Source organism: Malaclemys terrapin, chromosome 1, assembly GCF_027887155.1.
Source record: "Malaclemys terrapin pileata isolate rMalTer1 chromosome 1, rMalTer1.hap1, whole genome shotgun sequence".
Lineage (NCBI taxonomy): Eukaryota > Metazoa > Chordata > Testudines > Emydidae > Malaclemys > Malaclemys terrapin.
Window position 1 is genome coordinate 98931317 of NC_071505.1, and position 23934 is coordinate 98955250.

The 23934-nt window shown below is 42.2% G+C and overlaps 1 long non-coding RNA gene across 2 annotated transcripts; it reads right to left on the minus strand.

Moving 5' to 3' along the window:
• Nucleotides 1–152: 152 nt before the first annotated feature.
• On the minus strand, nucleotides 153–19953 carry LOC128839715 (uncharacterized). Of its 2 annotated transcripts, XR_008445512.1 has the most exons (4): nucleotides 19886–19953; nucleotides 9985–10009; nucleotides 1332–1367; nucleotides 187–205 (listed from the first exon to the last, which is right to left on the minus strand). It is a non-coding gene; the product is annotated as an uncharacterized LOC128839715 (long non-coding RNA). The 2 variants fall into 2 exon arrangements; XR_008445511.1 differs by lacking the exons at nucleotides 9985–10009; nucleotides 19886–19953 and adding an exon at nucleotides 19673–19841 and having other exon boundaries at nucleotides 153–205.
• Between the last annotated feature and the right edge of the window lie 3981 nt (nucleotides 19954–23934).

Below are 23934 nucleotides of genomic sequence, written 5' to 3' on the forward strand. Positions count from 1 at the left end.
TGTAAATACTTCCATGCAATTAAATTGCTCCCTATGCTGGTCAGTCTTACTGAAATAATATATATTGTAAAAGATTAAAATGAATGGGGAAAGCAGAGGAAATACAATAAACAATCTACAAGTACCTTTAGGTTCAGTCTTTGTCTGACTGGGAGCCATGGTAGCAACCTCAGATGGCAGACCAACGTATACACCACCATAGTTCCTTATTTGAAGAGAAATCATGGCTTAGTGTTAATGCTTTCCCATAGAACGTCTACATAAAACAGCCACATTAGAAAGGCCATAGATGGACAAACAGAGGATACTTTGTAACTACTTTTATAAAAGAATCCCTTGTTTCCAATGCATATTAAGAGGCTGCAATTTTAAATGTAATGTTTTTATTAAAACTGAGCCCTTGTTTGACAAAAATAAATTTAGGCTGGCCATTGATTTTAAAAAGGAACCTATGCTAGGAAGGGAGCACAGACCTAATGGGTCCTCAACCAAGTTCTTCATACTTTCCATCAAAACCCAACCTTTTCATGGCAACAAATACCCTCTGACACTCTTCTTTCTTACCCCCAAAGTTGTCTAGTGTTTGCCTGATGGGAGATTTAATCTGCTAGTAATGTACGCTATTGAGACAATTTACGCAACTCACTTGCATGATGCACGCAAAAAAGGGGGTCATGTCCCCTCCCCCCCCCCCCCCCCCGATTTAGTAAAAAAGGGCCTGGATCCCTCTCCACACAGCCATGCATGGGGGACCTGTCTACATGCAGAAGGCTTATGGGTGCCAAATGCCTCCACAGTCCATCCCACTCCTTCTGTGAGCCCAGGGGTCTGAGATCTGACTGGCAGGATGGGGAAAACATGAGGTGGGCAAGGGGAGGAATGGGTGAGGTGGAACATACATCTTTCTTCTCCCTTCCAGCCCAGGAGAGATTCCTGAGAAATGATAATACAGCTTATAATAATTATATTATGTATTATCATTCTGCAGAGCACCCACACCCAAGCCCAGGGTCCTTAGTGTCCTGACTCTAAATAAAGCCAGGAGCCAGAGTTGATGTGAAGGCAGAGGTCTTCTGCACCAATAGTCTTTTTTCCACTGGCAGATCCCTTGAGATCTGCAAGGTTTGGGGGCTGGGCTCAGTGGCCTATTTCGTGAGTAGGCAAAACCCCTTCCACAACAAAATGCAAGGGGAGAACTCTTACAGAGGGATCCTCATGGAGATTTCTTCCCCCATATCCCCTCCCTTTGTTTTTTTCCAGGTGATCCTCATTTGATGGCGGAATTCTGTCTGAGCTATTCAAATTGAAGCCATTCCCAATACAAATCCTACCTCCTTTTGTCATCTTCCGACACTGATTCTTCTGGTCTATAATTTACAAAAACATGTAAAACTCATTAGCAACCAGTTTATTACAATTGCTCCATTCATCTACTGTTTAGTTTCAGTGGGAGGCAGAGGAAGAGAATGATCAATCAGAGTGTAATCTAGAGTTACTATTCAGTACTTGGTGCCTACCTCACTTACCTATATAAGAGAAAAAAAACACTTATTACTTAACTACGTATGTGTATAAGAGAGAACAGGACTTGACAACAGAGTGAACTAAGATTTCATAAATGTCCTGTCAGAATATCTTATAGAACCTTTTTGTAAAGCAAAATGTTAAATTTCTTTGAATCAAAAGAAAAGCTGAATAATCTAATTTGAACTCAGTTATTTAAACCTTTATAAATAGACTATGACTTTTAATAGACACTTAGGGCAAGATTATGGCTTGTCTTATGCATCCACAGGGAGTGGGTGGATTTTTGACTCTGCCCATCAGTGTGCCAGCCAGCACAGCTGGTCTGATGTGGAGGGCAGAGTAATCAGCATCAGGTATAGGGTTGGCACAGATGACTTCACCCTTCAACCAATGTGGAAAACAGAGACTTAATTGTTACTCTCTGAGTTACCATCTAGACTCTGGCCTGCTGCTAGAGCAATAGTACTGTGTGTTGCCCCTTACTCAGCCCCAGTGATAAATCCACAATCTAGCCCTCAGAAAGCATTTCTGAACTACAGTATTAAAAAGTGACTTATAATGTTTATCATTACTAATCACTTATTTAAAAATATAAATGTGCTGTCTGTTCAGTAGGCAAAGCCATATCCTGCAATTGATGCATTAAGCCCATGGGAGTTTGATAGATGGCAGGAAGTGGGATATGGCCTTAAATACAGATAAAACTTGTTTGGATAATAAAAATGTTTGGATGGTAATAATTTCCTATCATTTCAATCTTCTTTCCACTCAGCTATCTATTGCCTTGAGGATATAATGTATAATAAGATAAGCTCTCTTCTTCCCCACCAATGGAGCAACAGCAAAGAAGGTAGCAGAATTCAGAACTTCAATCAACTTAGCATATAATTAGCATGGCTTTATGGAGTCTCTGATATTACTCTGACCCAGTTCATCCCCTCCCACAGAAAACCCAGCAGGAGAGGCCCAAGGAGAGGCAGTCTTTGGGAGCATTCTCTCACAAGGATTTCCTGCCCTTTCACACTGTCCTATCGTGGGGGTGGAGGGAAGGGGGATCGCCCCCACAGAATAAGTCATGGGATGCCTCAAGCTGGGTAGCCTGGGCTGTCTGCATGAAGAACCAGTGCCTCTATACCAGCTATGGCCCCCAACACCTTGGCAAACTAAAATTGCAGTCAAATGGAACCACACGACCAAAAATTACCCCAGCCATGGCTGCCCCCAGGAGACTTGTCTAGTGGGCTCCTGGGGATGTATGATATTTTCTAGTTATCTTCCAAAGGTGGTGGGAACTGTCTACCCCCTTACAATCCTGCCTCAGCCTGCCTATTCCTTTCCCAGCCCACCGAGTCTCCCCTAGCTCCCTCAGACAAACCTCAGACTGTTCAGAAGGGACTCTACAAGGTCTGGAGGATAGGAGACAGCACCATGGAGATGACTAACCCCCCCCCCCCCCAAGTCAGCACAAAAGGAGGAGATGTGTGCAGGTATGGATCCTTTGCCCATGTGTCTCCTAGATATCAATTTGTATCTTGTTCTGATAGTCAGCTGGCTGAAGTGAAAGAGATGGAGACTCCAGAATTCTAAAAGGGAAAACTGGCAGTTTTGTGGACAAACAGCTATTAGCTTGCCTGATAGCTTTTCTTGCCCTTAAAAAGGCTTTACACTTTGCTTTTCCCCTGCCATAGATAGCTAATAGGGATATATGGATCTTTGTAACACTGGAGGTTTGGTAATAATTTGTGCATGCAAAAGAAATCATCTAGATGGAAGATCAAGGTTGAGAGTCTTAAGGACCCAACTAAACGTGACCTGCCTCACCGAGAAACTGATAAATATCAAAACTGAGATGGAAAGCTCCAAAGTGCACTGGAAAGTTCTCAAATTGGCTATCCATGCTGCATGTGAGGGAACACTGGGCTTCTCAACCAGGAAGCACCAAGACTGTTTTGACAAGAACGATCAGGAAACCCAAGACCTGATCGACCATAAGCACAAGGCGTTCTGTGCTTGGCAGAATGACATCAATTCCAAGGGGAAATAATACATCAACCATCAACTCAAAGCTGAGGTTCAAAGGCAAATCCACGAAATGGTGGGAGAAGAAAGAGAAAGAGAACAAGTGGTGGGAGAACAAAGAGAAGGAGATCCAACAACTCACCGACACCCATGACATGTGCAGATTCTTCAATGCCATCACAAGCCTTTTATGGTCCCAACACCCAAGGGCTAACCCCCCTCAGATCCAGATCCTTCCAGAATTGCAATGTGCTTTCAGACCATCTTGAGGTACCACCAACATGATCTTCACTGCCCACCAACTTCAGGAAATGCCACGAACAACATCGACCACTGTACATCACCTTCATTGACCTCATAAAAGCATTCAAGGCTCTGTGAAGAATTCTCCTTAAATTTGGATGCCCACCAAAATTTGTTGCTGTCCTCTGACTCCTCCATGACAACATGTCTGTGACGGTTGTCAACAATGGATCCAAAACAGAACCCTTCTAGTCAAGAAAGGAGTTAAGCAAGGCTATGTCATCACTCCAGTCCTTTTCTCCATCTTCCTTGCTGTCATCCTCCTTCTCATCGCTGACAAGTTCCCCTGCAGACTTGACATCCAATGCAGAATGGACGGCAAGTTCTTCAATTTCAGTTGCCTCTGATCCAAGACAAAGACTATCACTAAATCAGTCATTGAACTCCAATATGCAGACAACTGTGCCCTGTGTGCCCACTCAGAAGATCTTCAAAAAATAGTCAACACTTTCTCTGAGGCCTAAAACCAACACCCAACACCAAGAAAATTAAAGTACTCCACCAACAGGCTCTGAATCACCAGGATCCTGCTCCCGTAATTCAGAGCAATAAAGAGATCCTGGAGAAAGTTGAGCACTTCCTTTACCTCAGCAGCTATATGGCACAGAAAGCTGACATTGACAAGGAAATGCAACACCACCTTAAATGCACCAGTACAGTTTTGGGACACTTGAGAAAATGTGTCTTCGAAGATCATGACATCAAGAATCAAACCAAGCTTCTCACGTACTAGGCAGCTGTTATCCTGCTCTCTTGTACAGTGCCAAAACCTGGGTCATGTACTGTAGACACCTCAACGTTATTGAGCAATACCATCAATGTTGCCTCCCGTAAGATCTTCTGAATCAAGTGGGATGACTGACACACCAACATCAGTGTTCTTTCCCAACCCAAAACTTGCAGCATTGAAACTATGATCATCCATCATCAACTCCGTAGGGCTGGTCATGTTCTCTGAATGCCAGAAAATCGACTCCCAAAGCAGGTCATGTTCTCACAACTTACCCATGGCCAACAGACGATGAGCGGGTAAAAACAGCACTTCAAAGACACCCTCAAAGCCAACATGAAGAAGTGCAATATTGACATAAACTCATGGGAAACCCAAGTTCTGAACCGACCAAAAAGAAAAAGGACCTTGTGGCAAGGATCCCAGTATTTCGAGATCCAACGGAGACAACAGGAAATGGAGAAATAGGAAAGAACGCACCACAGCCTGACTCAACAATCCAGATCTGTCCCTTCCATTGGGAAATGTCTGCCCCAGTAATGACAAGATCTATGGATCCCAGATCAGTCTCATTAGCCACCTGAGGATTCACGGGCGATATCTGGCTATCATTTTATAGAAGATTATTATTGAGCACATATATTTAAAGATGGCCCTTATTCCAGAGCAGAACACCCACTGATGACAATGACAATTGTGTGTCCATATCAAAAGATCAATTCTTAAAATTTCATTCAAAAGAATGACTGGATTAGACCAAAAGGAAATATAAAACACTGGGTCAAAAGTTTAGAACAGAGGTAGACAACCTATGGCACACGTGCCAAAGGCGGCACACGAGCTGATTTTCAGTGGCACTCACACTGCCCGGGTCCTGGCCACTGGTCCAGAGGGCTCTGCATTTGAATTTAATTTTAAATGAAGCTTCTTAAACATTTTTAAAATCTTATTTACTCTACATACAACAATAATTTAGTTATATATTATAGACTTATAGAAAGAGACCTTCTAAAAATGTTAAAATATATTACTGGCACGCGAAACCTTAAATTAGAATGAATAAATGAAGACACGGTACACCACTTCTGAAAGGTTGCCGACCCCTGGTTTAGAAAATAACTTTTGTTGGCAGATTCTGTATTAGGGTGACCCACTGCACTGTATCTTTTTGAAAAATAAAATTAATAAAAGATTTTCTGCTACCCCAGAAATGTTTTATAGCTGAGCATCATCTGGACCATTATTGACATCCTTTGGCCAGACAGAATAATAATAGTAATAATAATAAAGAGAGGAAGGATGGTCCAGTGTTTGGGGCACTGGCAAAACCTGGATTCAATTCCCTGCTCCACCATGGACTTCCTGTGACACCTTGAGCAAGTCACTTACCCAATCTGTGCCTCAGTTCCCTGATATGTAATCTGCAGAGTGAGTTTTTAAACTCCCTGCTTTGCTCCTTCCTTTCAATATTTTAATACACCTCTACCTCGATATAATGCTGTCCTCGGGAGCCAAAAAATCTTAATGCATTATAGGTGAAATCGCGTTATATCAAATTTGCTTTGATCCGCTGGAGTGCGCAGCCCCGCCTCCCCAGAGCACTACTTTACCACGTTATATCAGAATTCGTGTTATATCAGGTCATGTTATATCGGGGTAGAGGTGTAGTTACAAATTAAGTTCTATTTCTTGTAATCACCCCTTTACTGAACTCACAACAGCAAAAATAGCCTGGGATTTGGACTGACTGACTATCTCTGGCTTTCTTGACTGTAATTTCTTATAGTTCCTCTGGGAGAGAGGAGACAGGCATAACAGAGATGTGGAAATGTGGAAGGGAGAGACAAAGGAAGAGTGCTGGGGATGATAGAGGGGGAAGCAGCCACTCATCGTTGCATTCTCCTCTGGGGTCCCTTTTATTAGCGCTGTGGGACTTAATACTGCTCCAATGTATTGCACTACACATAGTTATACACTTCTTGCCTTTACAGTTTAAAGACCAACATAACAATTTTGCAGGCTGAAATTTGTGGGTGCAAATATGAGACACACAAGACCTGATTCTCATTCTGTGCTCAGATATAATGGCCTTTAGGGGCCGCTGGGAGCTGGTTACAGCTCTCTGATCCTCAATCGCTTGGCCTCAGTGGAAGTTACAGCAAAAAGCTGCCTCCTCTGACTTCTGCCATTGGCATAAATGCCTGATCTGACACCAGAAAGGGATCAGACATCACAGAGCTTGGCTCTACTGCATCCTTTCCTGTCCTGCCCCACAATCCACCCCAATGTGCTCCCACCTACTGCTTACACTGGCGATGAGGGGGGCAGCTGGTGTAAAAGGCAGGTAGGGTGCCTCTGCCAGTTTTACACGAGGGGAGATTTCCCCCTAAACCTGGGGAATCCCCTAGGGGGAATCTTGAACTGGTTTAAGTTCATTTTGTGCCACGTAAGTAGCAAAAAGGGAACCTAGTAGACCGCATCCAGCCAAAGTGTTCAGTGCTGGTCTGCTTTTGCGCCACTACATCTTTCCTCAGAAACTAGCATCTATTGCAAGGAAAATAAGATTATATTTTTAAATTGGTATCTTAGATGGAAAGGAGTTCCATAGCTGTTAGAGGGATTTAACATCAATGTCATGTAACACCATTCTCTTTCCAGCTAGAAGAAATTCCTCTTCCAGTGAGACTTTTCTTTTCCCAGAAAGCCTCTTGTCATACTGTTATGTTTGGAAGGTACAGTTAAGACCCCTGATATTGGTTCTTTAGTCATCATTTTCCATATTCCATGTCCATTTTTTGACACACACATAAGCTGCCATTTTTCAAATAATATTTGAGTTTAAAATCTCTTGGATTCACAATACTACTGTCCATCCATTTTTTCCTTATCTCAACATTTCTGATTTTATTCATTTGTGTCCAGTCGTCACACTCTATAACATTCTCTATTAACATTCCTTTCATTCAGTCCTTCCGCTCAACCAAGACGGTTCATTGCACTCACACACTGACAGTTTCAGCTCTTTAATTTCTAAATGTTTCTTGGGAGGTTGAGACTACTCTTTTACAACCTTTGTATTTTTGTCTTACATTTTGAAACAGCTTTTAGTCCTTGGGTATGTCTACACAGTATTTTTGAGCCCATGACAGCGAATCTCTCAGCCCAGGTTAACAGACTTGGGCCCCAGGGTTCAGACCAGCACTGCAAAAATAGTTGCATAGACAGCAATTTGAAGTTGTGGCTCCAAGTCGAGCCGCAACTTTTAAGTGCCGTCTACACACAACTATATTTAGAGCACTGGTGTGAACCTTGCTAACCCGTGTCTATTGACCCAGGCTGGAAGGTTCACTACCATGGGCTCCAAAATGCTGTGTATAGTGTCCTGAATTGTTACTACTGCTTATCGTCAGAAGAATTAAGCCACATTTCTGTGCATAACTGTCATCACTTTATTTTCCACTACATACTTTTCCACTATCACAAAGTGATAGATGATATATACAAATGAATAGCATTTTCCTCATGTAAGTCCTAAGGCACCTGAACCTGCAAACACATTCACATGCACAAGCATCTTTATGCACTTGAGTAGTCCCACTGAACTCATTTTCATAGCGTTTGCATTTCTGGGGTCCAAAACTAAAGGAAGAGCGAGGCCAACAATTTATTTCTCAAATAAAAAACAGACAAACTCAAATGGGCAAACTCTTGAATGAAAAACTCACAGGTTCTTATCAAATCCAAATCAGAATATATCCAAATTTAAGTAACTGGCTAATTAATGTTTGTACAATGCTTTAAAATACATTAAAAGTGCTAGGTGGTAAATGTTATGTAATACACCATTTCTGATTTGTAAAGAGACTTTTTATTACTTAACAAAAAATATGCTGCCATTTATGGAAAGTGATTTTTAGGCCTGGTTCTCATTCACACTAAGGACCTTTACACTGCTTTGGCAGTGTAAAAGCAGCCTTCAAATGGGTGCAAATTTAATTTTATGCACACTTTAAGGCACCTTTTATACTACCAAAGTTGTGTAAAGAGGCCTTAGTGTAAATAAAGACTAGTTCCTTTATATATATAAAATTATTAAAGTCATGGGTCCAGTAGGCTATGTCAAGAGGATGTTCCCCCATAAACTTGCCCTAAGTAGTCCATTCATTTTCCAATCAGTGACAATGAAAATTTAGAAAATAAGTTACATGTTCAAGTAGATCTTGAGATTACCTATGACATCAGTATTCATCTGTTACATTGTCGATCTTTGGTTCTTGGCTCTAATCTGTGGCAGCAGACTCAGAGCTACTGTTATGCATTTATCTACTGTTATTTAGATGTGACGGTGGCACTCATTTCTATACTGGGATTCTTCTACCTACTCAAAGTAGTTAGTCTAAAAAAAATTGAATTAAATTCAATAATTTTTTTTACTTAATAACATCAATTTTTGTTCGGGTTACTTGGACTCAAGGCAGAGCTCAAACTCTAGTAATAAAAAGTTTGTCCCTTGAAACAGAGGGAAGCAAGAGCTAGACCTTGGGAGGTCTTCCTTTATACCTTCTTCCATTGAAGGAGACATGGTTGAGGGAGGCCACTCCCGAAAATTTTTGCTTGAATGGGTGAATACTTGGCTGTGAGAGGCTACCTCCTGCTTCCCTTTTTCACTGAGGCAGAAATGAGAGCAAAGGAGGTTCAGGCCTTCTCCCCTTCATTGGGAATGTGAAAAAAAAGCAGTACAGGATGAGAATATCCTCAATGCTAATCACCGAGATTGATGGAGAAGAGAGAAGCTGCCAATTACAATCTTCAATGTGGAGAGGAATTAGGCCATGAAAAGCAATTCCTTTTTGCTCCCTCAGTGGCAGAGGAGACCTCATCTAGAGCTGAGACTGGGGATGCTGGATGTTTTTGCAGGGCAGTCTGTATGAGGTGCCAAGTGTCTCTCAAAGAAAGTGAAGTACATGAGTTGTTCTCTAAATGTCTTACAGGCAGCGGGAGAGACGTATATGAGCACTGTATTTCTCACAAAGGGAGAAACATGCTTTGGGGTGTACCAGTACATGGTAGGAATGAGTAAATACAAGGGCCATGGGCGGGCATGGGAGACAGATGTCTTACAAGTCAGAAAGAGAGGGAGAGCTTTTGTTATATAAGTGTAAAGGGGAATTGTCTCTACAGGGGTAAGTGAGCCACCCGCAGTCCCTTCACTCTGATTCTGCTGTCTCTATTTGGGTGATGGAAGCAGGCTATCAATTGATGACATCTAGATCAGGGTATGGTGGGTCTAACATATTGGGTAGCAACCGAACCACGTATAACAAAATGAACTATTGTGCTAATGTGCTTATAAATAACCCTTGAGTTATGTTGCTGAAGGTGTACAGACTATTGTAAGTACTTACACATCTTTAGCTGTCCCTGCAGTACCTAGAATGAAAAAGAAAATGTGTTTTACTGTGTGATGGTGTGATCATGCTCAAGCTAACCAAAATTACACTAAAAATCTTTCTCCCCTTCTCCCCTCTTGCTCTCACAAACAATCCCCTCACATACAAACCCCAAAAATGGATGGACACGGTAAAGGACACTTGTTGTTATCGTGATTAGCTACTTTCTCCTTAACTCTGTCACACTCATACCTCTCTTTCCGAGCCAAATCCTCAGCGGATGTAAATGGTAAAGTACAAGTAAAGCTTCAGTGGACCTGTGCCCATTTACACCAGCTGAGGATGATATCTGTATTTTTTTACTTTCTACATAAGCTAAATTGCAATATTCTGCATTTTGGGGCTTTTCCAGTTGTAAGTTACCACAACTAACTAAGCAATTATCCTTAAATGTCTATTTATTTTGTGAACATGCTGTTTGATTCTGTTACAGACTGGGCACTGCGTGTAAAATGCTGTGGCATAAAATAATTTTTTTTTATATAAAACTACTAGACTGAAATAACTTTAACATTGGGACACAATCCATCCAGAAATCCCAGACATCTACAGAATCAGGTTCTTCCTAATTCAGCTTGTAATTTAAAAAATAAGAGACAAAAATTACAACCTTGCTCTATGGTTCTAAGCGTTGAATTTTCATGACTCAGTCACCACATGGTGGGAGAGCCGGAATCACTTAAAGATGACCTACTTCTTGGTCCTCCCAAGTTACTAAAGACTGTGTTGTTGTTGCAGGTATGTCATTCAGTTGCACAGTCAGTAAAACATCCCTTCCATGAACTTCAAGCGCCAACAAAGGCATTAGAAACCCCTTTCACTCCTCCATCTCCTCTCAGGAGAAATTCAAGGTTAGCTCACTCTAAAAAAGCTACAGGTTTAGTCGCAGCCTGAAAGGTTTTGCAGCATTTTTCCCCTAACACTCTTTGTTTCTTAGAAAACATTTTTTTTTCTGGTGTGAAATTGCTGCAAAATCTAATACAGCTCTTCCCTCATTATTGTGGATGGAAGCTGAAGCTAGACAAATTTGAACAGGAAATAAGGCACAAATTGTTAACAATGATAGTAATAAACCATTGAAACAATTTACCAAGGGTTGTGGTGGATTCTCCATCACTGACAATTTTAAATCCAAGATTAGATATTTTTCTAAAAGTTATGCTCTAGGAATTATTTTGGGGAAGTTCTATGGCCTGTGATATAGAGGAGGTCAGACTGGGTGATCACAATGGTCCCTTCTGGCTTTGTAATCTATGATCTATGAATTGCATGGAAGAATGTGTAGTTTGTGCCTCACTTTAAAACTACAATTGAGCAGGCAGGGTTCTGAGGCTTCCCAGAACCAGGCTCTTGTATGAGCACATGAATATTATACATGTAAGGAAAGCCTCTCTCTCCAATTAAGTCCTGTATGTAATTTTGGTTCCAGTTTCTATTACTTGGCTATCCCTCACACTGATATCATCACCAATAAAGATTTAAATTACAGTGCTTGCAGAACAACCCTCCTTTATATTATATTGTTTCCAAGATCCCTTTGGGTCTCCTCACTGTACAGTAGGCCCAACTGTAATACATCACTGGAGAAAACCCTTGGTAAGGTTTTAGGGAGCTCCTCGCTTGGGATCTGGTTGACGTACTGATTTTAAAACTTCCTTTAAACCGGCAGTGTTCTGAGGGTCCCCAGCTCTATATGCTGGCGATGTCTCTCAAATAACCATCATGTTTGAAAAGCCCACTGTGACAGTTCTCGGGGTACTCAGGATTGTGAGTCACCTTGTTATCCCCTGCCTCCAGCAAGAGGAAATCTCGCACATTGTGGCTGGGTGTTAGCTCCCTAACACCACCAGCCTTTCAGCCACTCCAGCACTCTCCTCTGGGCTATGCCAGCCCTAGTTTCACCTTGCAAGTTAACAATACCGCAGTCCCTGAGTCCCTTTGAAGCATTCCCCTGCAATATCCAGCCCCTGACACTGGTTACTGACAGAAATAAGAACATAAGAACCGCTATACTAGGTCAGACCAATGGTCCATCTAGCCCAGTATCCTATCTTCTGACAGTATCCAGTGCCACATGCTTCAGAGGGAATGAACAGAACAGGGTAATTTCAAGTGCTCCATCCCCTATTGTCCAGTCCCACCTTCTTGCAGTTGGAAGTTTAGGGACACACAGAGCATAGATTACATCCCTGACCATCTTGGCTAAAAGCCAAGTTCATCCTCCATGAACTTATCTAATTCTTTTCTGAACCCAGTTATACTTTTGGCATTTACTATATTCCCTGGCAATAAGTTCCACATGTTGACTGTGTGTTATATGAAGAAATTCTTCCTTATATTTGTTTTAAACCTGCTGCCTGTTAATTTCATCAGGTGACCCTGGTTCTTGTGTTATGTGAAGGTTTAAATAACACCTATTTACTTTCTCCACACCATTCATGATTTTACAGACCACTATCATCTATCTATCCCCTCCTTTAGTTGTGTCTTTTCTAAGTCCCAATCTTTTTAATATCTCCTTATGTGGAAGATGTCCCATGCCCCTAATCATTTTTGTTGCCCTTCTCGGTACCTTTTCCAATATATATATTTTAAATGGGAAGTGTGTGTACCCCAGTTTACTAGTTTTACCTTAAACTACCACTTCTGTATAACACACACCACTTGTGAGCACTTATAATGAAACAAAAGTAGAGAAAGTGATGAAAACAAATGGTTACAATACAAAACAAAATAATAAAATGAGCACTAGGACCTACACTTATTAATAGTTATCTTTCCTGTCTGATAAAGTACGTTTTCCCCCCGAAGTTCAGTCAGTTGCAGAGCTTGCTCCTCAAGATGTTTCCACTGTGACTGGATACAGAGTGCCTCACCCCACTCTGTTCTACTGCAACAGTCTTTTGTGCCTATTCATAGACTATTTTATTCTATAAAATTCCGCCTGTTGTAAAGTTCTGTTTTTACCTCCAAGTGGTGTCGGATTCTTTGCAGTTGTCTCTGATGGTTTTCCATTGATAGTCTTGGGATGGAGCAAGGCTAGAAAACTGAGCCTTGCATTACATCACCAACTAACCAGGGATGGTGACAGCTCCCTGCTGCTTGAATGGGCCATCTCCCAATCACTATTCATCACCAAGCCATATTATCCTCTGGTGACTAACTTTTATGCCAAGTTCATAAAAGCATACATTCACTATAGTTACATTATTCTTTAAATATTACCTGTGTCATAACTATAAAGGGAAGGGTAACAGCTGTCCTGTGTACAGTACTATAAAATCCCTCCTGGCCAGAGACTCCAAAATCCTTTTCCCTATAAAAAGGGTTAAGAAGCTCAGGTAACCTGGCTGGCATCTGACCTAAAGGACCAATAAGGGGACAAGATACTTTCAAATCTTGGGGGGGGGGAAGGCTTTTGTTTGTGTTCTTTGTTTGGGAGTGTGTTCGTTCTCGGGACTGAGAGGGACCAGACATCAATCCAGGTTCTCCACATCTTTCTAAACAAGTCTCTCCTATTTCAAACTTGTAAGTAAATAGCCAGGCAAGGCGTGTTAGTTTTCCTTTGTTTTTCTCAACTTGTAAATGTACCTTTTACTAGAGTGTTTATCTTTGTTTGCTGTACTTTGAACCTGAGACTAGAGGGGAGTCCTCTGAGCTCTTTAAGTTTGATTACCCTGTAAGGTTAATTTCCATCCTGATTTTACAGAGATGATTTTTACTTTTGTCTTTAATTAAAAGCCTTCTTTTTAAGAACCTGATTGATTTTTCCTTGTTTTAAGATCCAAGGGGTTTGGATCTTGATTCACCAGGAGTTGGTGGGAGGAAGGAGGGGGGATGGTTAATTTCTCCTTGTTTTAAGATCCAAGGTGTTTGGATCTGTACTCACCAGGGAATTGGTGAAGGTTTCTCAGGGCTTCCCAGGGAGGGAAAAATTGGGAAATGGTGGCAGCGGAATCAGAGCTAAGCTGGTAGTTAAGCTTAGAAGTTTTCATGCAGGCCCCTACATTTGTACCCTAAAGTTCAAAGTGGGGATCCAGCCTTGACAACCTGTAAGTACATCTCACAATGATTGAGTCTTGGTAAGTTATGAGCTTTCTGTAAGTACCTTACATGTGATCTCTTATTGATAAATACCCTGCCAGCCATGTGTTTGGTGTAGTGAGTTTGTTAGGCCTAAGACAAGACTTGTTTGCAAAGAACAGAGCACCCGCTGCCAAGAGTCCTTTGTGTCACATCTATCTATGTGGCTATACCTAGGGAAAGCACCTCTTTAGTGACTACTCCCAAGGGATAAGATACATCCATCTCTCCTTCCATTCCTGTATGATCACCCTCCAGCATCATGCAGTCTCTGTCTGCTGGAACTTGGCAGTTCTTGCAGTACAGAGTTATCCTACAGTATCGTTTCATTTAGGTTCACATTACCTACCTTTGGGGATCAAACAAAACCTGAAGCTCAAGGGAAAACTGGAAAAACTGTCAAATGTCGCCTGGTTTTGCATAAAAACCATGAATTGCCTCCCACTTCACCTAAAGACAGGTGCAGAACACCTGGGGCATCACTATGAAGCCACTATTACAAGCACTATACTTCACTACCTAACAACTCTGTGGCTGGTGCAGTCATACAGTGTGGACCCCTGGACCATGTTCATGTTACTCCTCAAGCCTCTCCCAAAATCTTTTCACATGCACTCATGGATTGGGGCCAGCCACATATTTTGACTCAAAGAGAGCAGGAGGCATAAAATTCCCCTGCATGACTTCTGTGCTTCTTGCCTCCACCCATACAGAGTAGGACCACAGCTGCATTTTAGCCCTTCTATGGCTGCAGAAGGAGGAGGAGGAGGAGCAGGATCTCACCCTTAGGAATAAATGAGGCACATTCAGATATTCTGTACATTGAACGCAAGTTTAAAGAATAACATTCAGAATACTGTAGCTGCAAGCCCCCCAAGTACATATCCTTTAAACAGTTGCATGTGAAGGACAAAAATGTATCTTGGGGGCATCTTTCATTGATCAAGACGGTTACTGTAGTTTTAAAAAAACAGATGCTTGGTACGGAGCATCAACCACAGAATGTTAGTAAGTGGACTCTGAATGCAGAAGACTGTTGAAAGAATTTTACATACATATTTTTCTGAGCTGAAGAAATGCATTATGAGTGACTGCATATAAGAGGGAGCATGGCTTCAGGGGAAAAATATTAAGAAGGATAAGAGATAACCAAACACTGACTTAATGGAATAAATACATTAATATAGAAAAAGAGACCCTGCTCTCTCTATAGATATCTGGCTAACAGAGTTGGTCAGGAAATAATTTTTCCCATAAAAATTTTGACATAAATAAAAATGTTCTTAGAGAAATTTCTTACAATATTTTTTGGAGTTTTAACAAAAACTCAAAATCAAACAATGAAAATTATGTGGGCTAACAGCTTCTCTCTTTTTTTAAACGAAAGCTTAGGTCTCCAACAGCCATTGAGCACCCACATTTAAGGCTGTCATTGCTCCCACCATTACTCCCAACAGTGGCAGTGCAAAGATGGGACATTTTAAGAAAATTGCTAGCACCAGCTGGAATGGTGGGACATACCCTAACATGGGACAAACTTAACAAAGTAATGTTTAAGGACAGATTTCTTATGGGCAAAAAAGAAAAGCCACTTTGGAGCTTCTAAAACCCATCAAAAAATAAAAAGGAAAATAGGGATTTGTTAGTAAAAACTCCTTATGGATAATAGGAAAGTTTAAAAATAAACATCCCCTATAACTAAGGGTATGGCTACACTACAGCTTAAATCAACATAAGTTATGTCGCTCAAGGGTGTGAATTAGCCACCCTACCCCCCAAGCAACATAACTTATACCGACATAAGCACTGGTGTGGACAATGCTATGTCGGTGAGAGAGCGTCTCCCACTGAGATAGCTGCCACCGCTTGTTGGGAGTGGATTAATTAAGTCGACAGGAGAGCTCTCTCCCATCGGCTTAGAGCAGTTACACAGAGAGCTTACAGTGGTGCAGCTGAACTGATTCTCTAATGTACCTTAGCCTAGTGTACTGTAGCTTAAAGACTTAAAATTGTGGGGCTATAAAAAAAAAGAGGGCGTATACTTCAGTTTACTTGGATCACAGAAATTGCCATGTTGCAAGAGACCAATGATCCATTTAGTCTTGAATCCTGCCTCCAATGCTTGATGCTTGGAAGAAGATTTAAACACCCCATAATATACTTTATTGTGAAATACTATACTTTGGGTGGTAATTTTGTTCTTAATCCCACCTGTCTATTCATTTATATCCTCCTGACTCATGAGGATTGATAGCTCTTCTAGTGCTATACTAGCTAGCATAACTGAAGGTGCTGTTATTCTATGCATTGGGCATATGGTATAATTACATATATGCCTTACTCAGACAAAACTCACATTGACATCAATGGTTATTTTACCTAAAGAAGGAAAGGGATATCGGACCCATACATGCCTAAACCTTTTTGTGAAATTTACTAAAGTATTAGCTTCTGTAACAGTGTATGACAGAGCGTGTTTCGGGTTAATTATATTTCATGCAATGCTAGCTTTGCTATTCCTGATAGCAGCACAGCTATAACTTTAGTCTTCAAAGATGCAGCGTTACTGTACAAAGCAGAAAACTAATTTGTTTGTAAATACAGTGTAATATTTTTATTTGTAATGTGATGGGAATTATTTTTTCTTTATAACTCCAGCATGATGATAGAAAGCTATATCTCTGTCCTTTCCTTAAATAAAACATCATTTTATTTTAATTAGACCTACTTTTAAAAATGTTTGCCTTTCAGGACCTGTACTCTTTTTATATGATTTTATGAAGAAAATTAAATGCTAGGAACCTGATTCTCTGATCACTTATGCCATGTTTACATTAATGCAATTTCATTGACTTCACTGGAGTTATTCCAGATGTACATTGGTGTCAATGAGAGGAGAATCAGGCCTAGGAGATGTGTGTATAGACAAGCCTAAAAGAAAAACAGAAGTTCCACTAGTATAAATTACATTGGTTTACAGACATAAATGTATCTAAACTGTGCTCAATCTGGGTCCGTCCAGACTGGAGTTTTTAACCCATTACTTGATTGCCACTTAACTTGAGCTAGCTAACATGTTCGTAAATGCTAATCTGTTTGTGGTTTACCTGTTTGTATCCTGAAACAAAAGTTTGTGGTGTGTCCAAACTAGCATTTACAAACAGATTATCTAATTTAACTGGCAAACAATTAACCTCAATTACAAAAGTTTTATACTAGCCAAACCCTCTGTTATACTTGCACCAGTGTTTGCATCTAGTTAATCAGAAGTGGGATGTGTTAACGCTGCCACTAGCCTGATTTAACTCACATCAGTATGAAGTTGTGTCAGTTGTGAACTGGAATGACTTCTAGCAACTGCAGCCTAGAGAACCACTGATGGGAGAGAAAGTGTGAAGGAGGCATGGCAGCTCCCACTAATAGATGTAAAACTATACTGGTGCAATTTGTGAGTACAGATAAGGCCTCTCATGTATTTACATTCATTATACTCATTAATGGAAACAGGAGTCACATAAGCATTAATGGGATAAAAAAGTCCTAAACAATTAACATATAGTCCAGGGTTTAGTGAGAAGACCAGCAACTACAGCACACAAATTTAATTACATACAGTTCAGCGAGCATATGACCAACATAATTTACACTCACAAACTATGTCTACAACTACACTGCATTGTAGTGTGGATTACAGGGGTGTGAATTGCAGAGCACACCAAAGTGTGGCAATCTAGCTGCCCCATGTGGATGCTGCTGGAGTGAACTAAAAGGTACCTAGTTCATGTTAATGTAGTCCTCTTGCAAACAAAACTATGTTAACCAAACGAGGCACCTTTTAGTTCACTCCAGCAACATCCACATGGGGCAGTTAGAGCACAACACATTTATGCACTCTTCAATTCATAGTCCTTAGTCTGCACTGCAGCATGGTGTAGGTAAATCCTTAGTTAGACATACCTCTGTAATTCAGGAGCAACTCCATTAAAGTCAATGGAATTAGATCAATGTAAAACTGGTGTAAATGTCAAAAGAATTAGGCCCCACATTTCTAACAGAATCTACCTCTACTTTACTGGGTTGTTTCAAATGATTGTGAATACCCTAATAACAAATAAATAAATAAGAGGGGGGAAAGCACTTAAATATATTGCTTAATGTTTACCAAATGATTTGAAGATGAAAAGTGCTATATAAGTGCTCACTATTACTACCATTTTAAAATTATCATAGCCCTTTTTTTCACTCCAGCAGCACTGACAAACATCAAATCTATTTTTAAAATAACACAACAAGCTGTGGAACCAGCTGGATGGATCAGTTAGTAATACACATTAACATGAGGACAATGTCCATGAAGGAACTTCTCAGACAAGCAGAGTGTACAGGAAGGTGCATGAATTGATTACAGAAGTGGTGTTCTTAGTCCTTGTGGGAAGTGAAGAGGATACAAGTTACATCCCAGTTGCATGTCCGCATGTAGATTTTGACTCCTGCTGCCTATGGCTGCAGGATGTAAATGCTCTGGAGACCTGAAGAAGAGCTCTGTGTAAGATTGAAAGCTTGTTTCTCACCAACAGAAGTTGTTCCAATAAAAGATATTACCTCATCCACCTTGTCTCTCTAACGTTTTATGGGGCTGATCTAAAGCTCGCTTATGCCAATGGAAAGACTGTCAGTGATTTCAATGGGCTTTTTGAATCAGGTCCTTTATGAAAGGAAACCGGAACATTGTTAGGGATAAAGATGCCATTCAGAATGAGAAGAATGTAAAGTCAAAGATCCCCACTCTGACCAATCCACATTCACAGATCCAAAAACAAAAGCTCTGTTGTCTTATAGGTTGGACAAGAAACGCTTGAAGTTCCAGCCACGAAACACAGAAAGTGCTTATTACCAAAACCACACAAATCATAGTTAAAGGACAGATGCAGACACTGCGCCTAACAAACATTTACTATTAGTCTCCTTATATTTTTATTACTCTTTAGAATCTTATTACTCGATGAAAACTGGCTCAAGTATGGTATTATTTATTAGCCTAGAGGAATAATTTTCCCAGTAAACTGGATCCTTTTGATGGGTTGTTTACACAGCATATTTTGCACAATATGTTCTGAATTGCTAACATGTGCCCTCTCTAGCTTCAGCATTTTAACAGCTATGTGGAATGGAGCGGGGAAGCCTTTAAAAAGCACTAGTTTAAAAAAATATTTCCCCCTCCAAAAAAAAAGCCTGCGCGCGGCATCCTGAAGCAGCTGAGGAGAGTCTCTTGTTCAGCACGAGAGCAGCCCTGCCCTGGCAAAGTGAAATGTAGTTTCCAGTTCTAGAAACGCCCGGTCTCCTCTTCTTTAAGGAAGGAAAAGCCTCTTCTCCCTGAGCCTGAACCTAGGAACAGCTTCCCAGCCCTGCCTCCCTTCCAGACCCTACTCCTCCGTCCTCGGATCCTACCTACCGCCCCCGGCCCCTCCCACCTCCCACCTACTCCTGCCCTTACCCCCACCTACCCCATCTCCTACCCCCTCCCCTGTCCCGCCAGTTCCCTCCTCCGCGCCGCCCTCACCTCGGCTGCCCGCGCTGCTGGCCGTGGAGTTCCCGCAGCCCATGGCCCGGCGGGCGCCGCGGGGGGCCGGGGCAGGCGGCGGGAGCCCGGCCGGGGGATGGAGCCAGGGGGGCGGCAGCAGCAGGCTGCCCAGGGGTCGCGCTGCGCCCGGTGCCGATGCGGCGGGCTCCGGAAGGAGGATGCGGGGGCAGCGGGGACGACACGGGGACTCACCTCCCCGCCCATCGCCTGGGTAACGGCGGAGACCAATCAGCGCTGCCGGCAGCTCGGCTGGCCCTGCGGGGAGCGGGACCCCCCAGGGGGCTAGAGGCAGGGGGCGATGCACCCGGCCTGCCCAGGTGTCTCCTCTCTGGCAGCTCCAGCTCCCCCTGGCTCTCTGCTTCTCCTTCCTCTCCCTCTGCCCCGCAGCCCAGCCACCACCGCCTCCCGCGGGACACTGTGCCCTGCTCCCAGCTGCAGGGTGTGTGGGGGGATCCAGTCCCCTCCACTCTCATCCTCACTTCTGCCCTCCACAGTGCCCACCTCCATGAGACTACAGACTTTACTGGCAGGGAAGGTGCTGGGTGACACCCCTGCTCTTCCACCTGGCGTGACAGGATGAGGTTGGGAAGGAGGTGAGACCACCTGGCAGAAGGATGATGTCCTTTGTTCAAAGTTTGTGCAAATCTGACAGATGTGTTGTCTTGAAATCCTGCGGATTGCTCACACTACTCAGTCTCCCAGGGAAGACCTGCCATCACACACCCTGTGACCATTAAGCCACTATGCAAAGATTAGAGAGGGAGATCTAGCCATCTGCTAATAAAAGCCTTATGGAAAAACAAAACCACAGATTTCTTGGGTACCATGAGAAATTCTGATCCCTTTCCAATTAAAATAAGTCCACTGTAGAATAGGTGATATGCCTGCCAATCAGCTACCCTCAAGGTAATATATCTGTGTGCAATGTTCTATTTAGACATTTATTCTATGGCCATTGCTGTAGTATCTGAGTAATTTGGAGCCTGTCTCCTCATCTGAGAAACAGTTTCAGATAGGATGATGTGTCCTTATACCTCTGAATACTTTCCCCATTTTTCTAATGTATGCATTGAGAACTTTTAACTTTGAGATACAATTAAATACGTAGGTATACATAAATCCTGTTCAGTCTGACCCCCAACAATATGCAGAAAACAATGTAGCTTCACATATTCTACAAATATGTAGTGTGACTCATGCAATTCCATGGTATGCCTCAGTCCAATCTCCATTCAGTGCAAGTGGACACTTGTAACTATAATAAAACACAAAATCCAGCTTAACTTTACAAGCTTTCTTCTGACAGCATTTCTAGTTTTATAGCAGTTTATATACAACATAAAGTCCTCTTGCTTTGATTAAAAGCACAGATTTACTTTCTCTTACAAATCGCACTAGCCAAGACAATAGAAAGCTGCAAGATGATTTTTGAAAAGTCTGCAAGTGATTTTTTTTATCCCAAAATCTGCAATGTTCCCACAGGGAGTTTTATTTTTTATTTTCTTTGCTACTTGGCCCTACTTCCATACAGAGCAGTTGAGCATTTCCAGAATTTACAGCCTTCATCCTGTATAATCCTTTCAAATGAAAGGAAAGTGAGAATGTGAGAGATCCTCCAGTGCAGCTGGATGTAACACACTAGCTGAATGTTCCTGCTACAACAAATCAGCACTGAAAGAGTTGACAATGGGGGGGAGGGATAGCTCAGTGGTTTGAGCATTGGCCTGCTAAACCCAGGGTTGTGAGTTCAATCCTTGAGGGGGCCACTTGGGAATCTGGGGCAAAATCAGTACTTGGTCCTGCTAGTGAAGGCAGGGGGCTGGACTCGATGACCTTTCAAGGTCCCTTCCAGTTCTAGGAGATGGGATATCTCCAGTATTAATTAATTAATTAAAAATGCTGCCATTTAAGTGCTCATAAGCCCGGATCAAAAAGGAGGAGGGTTGGTCGATGGGGCAGGCTTCCTGTCACCGTAAAAAAAAAGTTCTAGCTACAGCCACTACTCACATCAAACACATAAACCAAAAATCATGGCCTGAGGAGGATGAAAGCATTCAGATGCGCATATGACAGTGGATGATCAAATCCATTGGGAAGTCACCCCCTCCATGGTCCAAATTCTGACAGCCAAAAAGAGTACATTCATAGCTACCTGGAATGTACAAACTCTAAAAAGTGCAGGAAAATTAGCACAGGTAATCAAATAAATTGATAGATATAAAATTGACATCCTAGGACTTTGTGAAGTTAGATAGAAAGATCAAAGTATGATAACATCTGCAAAAAAAACAATGATATATTCAGGTGGAACCAAACATGAGAGAGGAGTAGAAATCATCACAAATAGCACTGCAAAGAAATTACATGTGAATTGGCAGCCAATATCAGATAAGCTACTAGCAGCTAGATTCCACTACTAGCAGCTAGATTCCACTCTCGGCACATTAAGTGCACCATAGTCCAAGCATATGTTCCAACAAATGATGCAGATGAAGAGGACAGAGATTCTATACAGAACTGAATGATGTAATGAAAGAAATAGCAAACCACGATCTTGTCCTGGTTATGGGAGATTTTAATGCCCAGATTGGAAATGAAAGAAGAGGTTGGGAAACAATCATTGGCCCACATACAAATGGAACAATGACAGACAACAGCACAAGACTTCTTGAATTTAGCATCTGCAATTCTTTTTTCCAACATAAAAACATACACAAAAAGACATGGATTTCAACAGATGGTCGTACACAAACTGAGATCAATGATATCTGTGTTAGTCAGAGGTGGACAACATCAGTGTTAGACACAAGAGTATTCAGAGGAGCAGATATAGGGAGCGATCACTATTTGCTGAAAGCAAACATCAAATTGAAGTTTAAAGCGTTTAAAAAGAAAGAACACAGACTCAGATTATTCAATACACAGAAACTACAAGATTGCAGGATACAAAAAGAGTACCAGATAGAGGTCAAGAATAGGTATGAGGCTCTTAAAGATCTTGAAGAAACTGAAGTGGAAAAATACTGGGATCTTTTCAAAACAGCTTTGCTAGAAGCAGCTGGAAAGATAATTGGTTGAAAGAGAGGAGGCAATAAAGAACAGTGGATCTCAGAAGAAACATGGAAAATTATAGACAAAAGAAGAAAACAAAAGGCTCTAGTACGGGGGGGGGCAAACTTTTTGGCCTGAGGGCCGCATCTTGGTATGGAAATTGTATGGAGGGCCGGCTGGGGCAGGGGATTGGGATGCATGGGGGGATGAGGGCTCCGTCTGGGTGTGCAGATTCTGGGGTAGGGCTGGGAATGAGGGGTTTGGGGTGCAGGAGGGTGCTCCGGGCTGGGATCAAAGGGTTTGGAGGGCGATCAGGGCTGGGATAGGCAGTTGGGGTGCGGGGGGGGGCACTCAGGGGTGCAGGATCCGGGAGGCCCTTACCAGAAGTGGCTCCTGGAAACAGCAGCCCGTTCCCCACTCTGGCTCCCACGCGGAGGCAGGGCCACACCATTCTGCACACTGCCCTGTCTGCAGGCACCGCCCCTGCAGCTCCCATTGGCTGCGGTTCCTGGCCAATGGGAGCTGCAGAGCCGGAGTTTGGGGTGGAGGCAGCATGTGGCGCCCCCTGGCTGCCCCTGCTTCTGGGAGCCACGTGGAGCTGCTGCACATGTGGAGCAGAGCAAGGCAAGACCCCAACCCTGCTCCCGGGCTGGAGCCCCAGAGCAGGGAAACTCCCAAACCTGCTCCACAGCGGGAGCTCGAGGGCCGAATTATAAGGTGTGATGGGCTGAACATATCCCGCGGGCTGTAGTTTGCCCACCCCTGCTCTAGTACTACAACATGCGACTGAAGAAACAAAACAAACCTACAGGAACCTTGACAAAGCAGTAAAGAAACAATGCAAAAAAGATAAGCAAAATTGCAAAGAAAGTAAGTCTAGTGAAGCTGAAGAAGCACGGGAAAGAAATGATACAAGAACATTCTACACGATCCTGAAACAGTTAACAGGATATGGATCAAAATTCAGGAGGGTCCCAGTGAAAGGGAAACAAGGAGAAATTTTGAAAACACAAAGAAAATAGATGGGTGGAACACTTCAAAGAAGTGCTAAACAAAACCAGGACCAATTACAAGACTGGAATTTAACAATGATAAACCATTAGACCTAGATATAGATGTATCTGAAGTAAAAATTGAAGAAGAAAAAAAAGCATTGCAGAAGCTGAAAAACAACAAGGCACCTGGTTTGG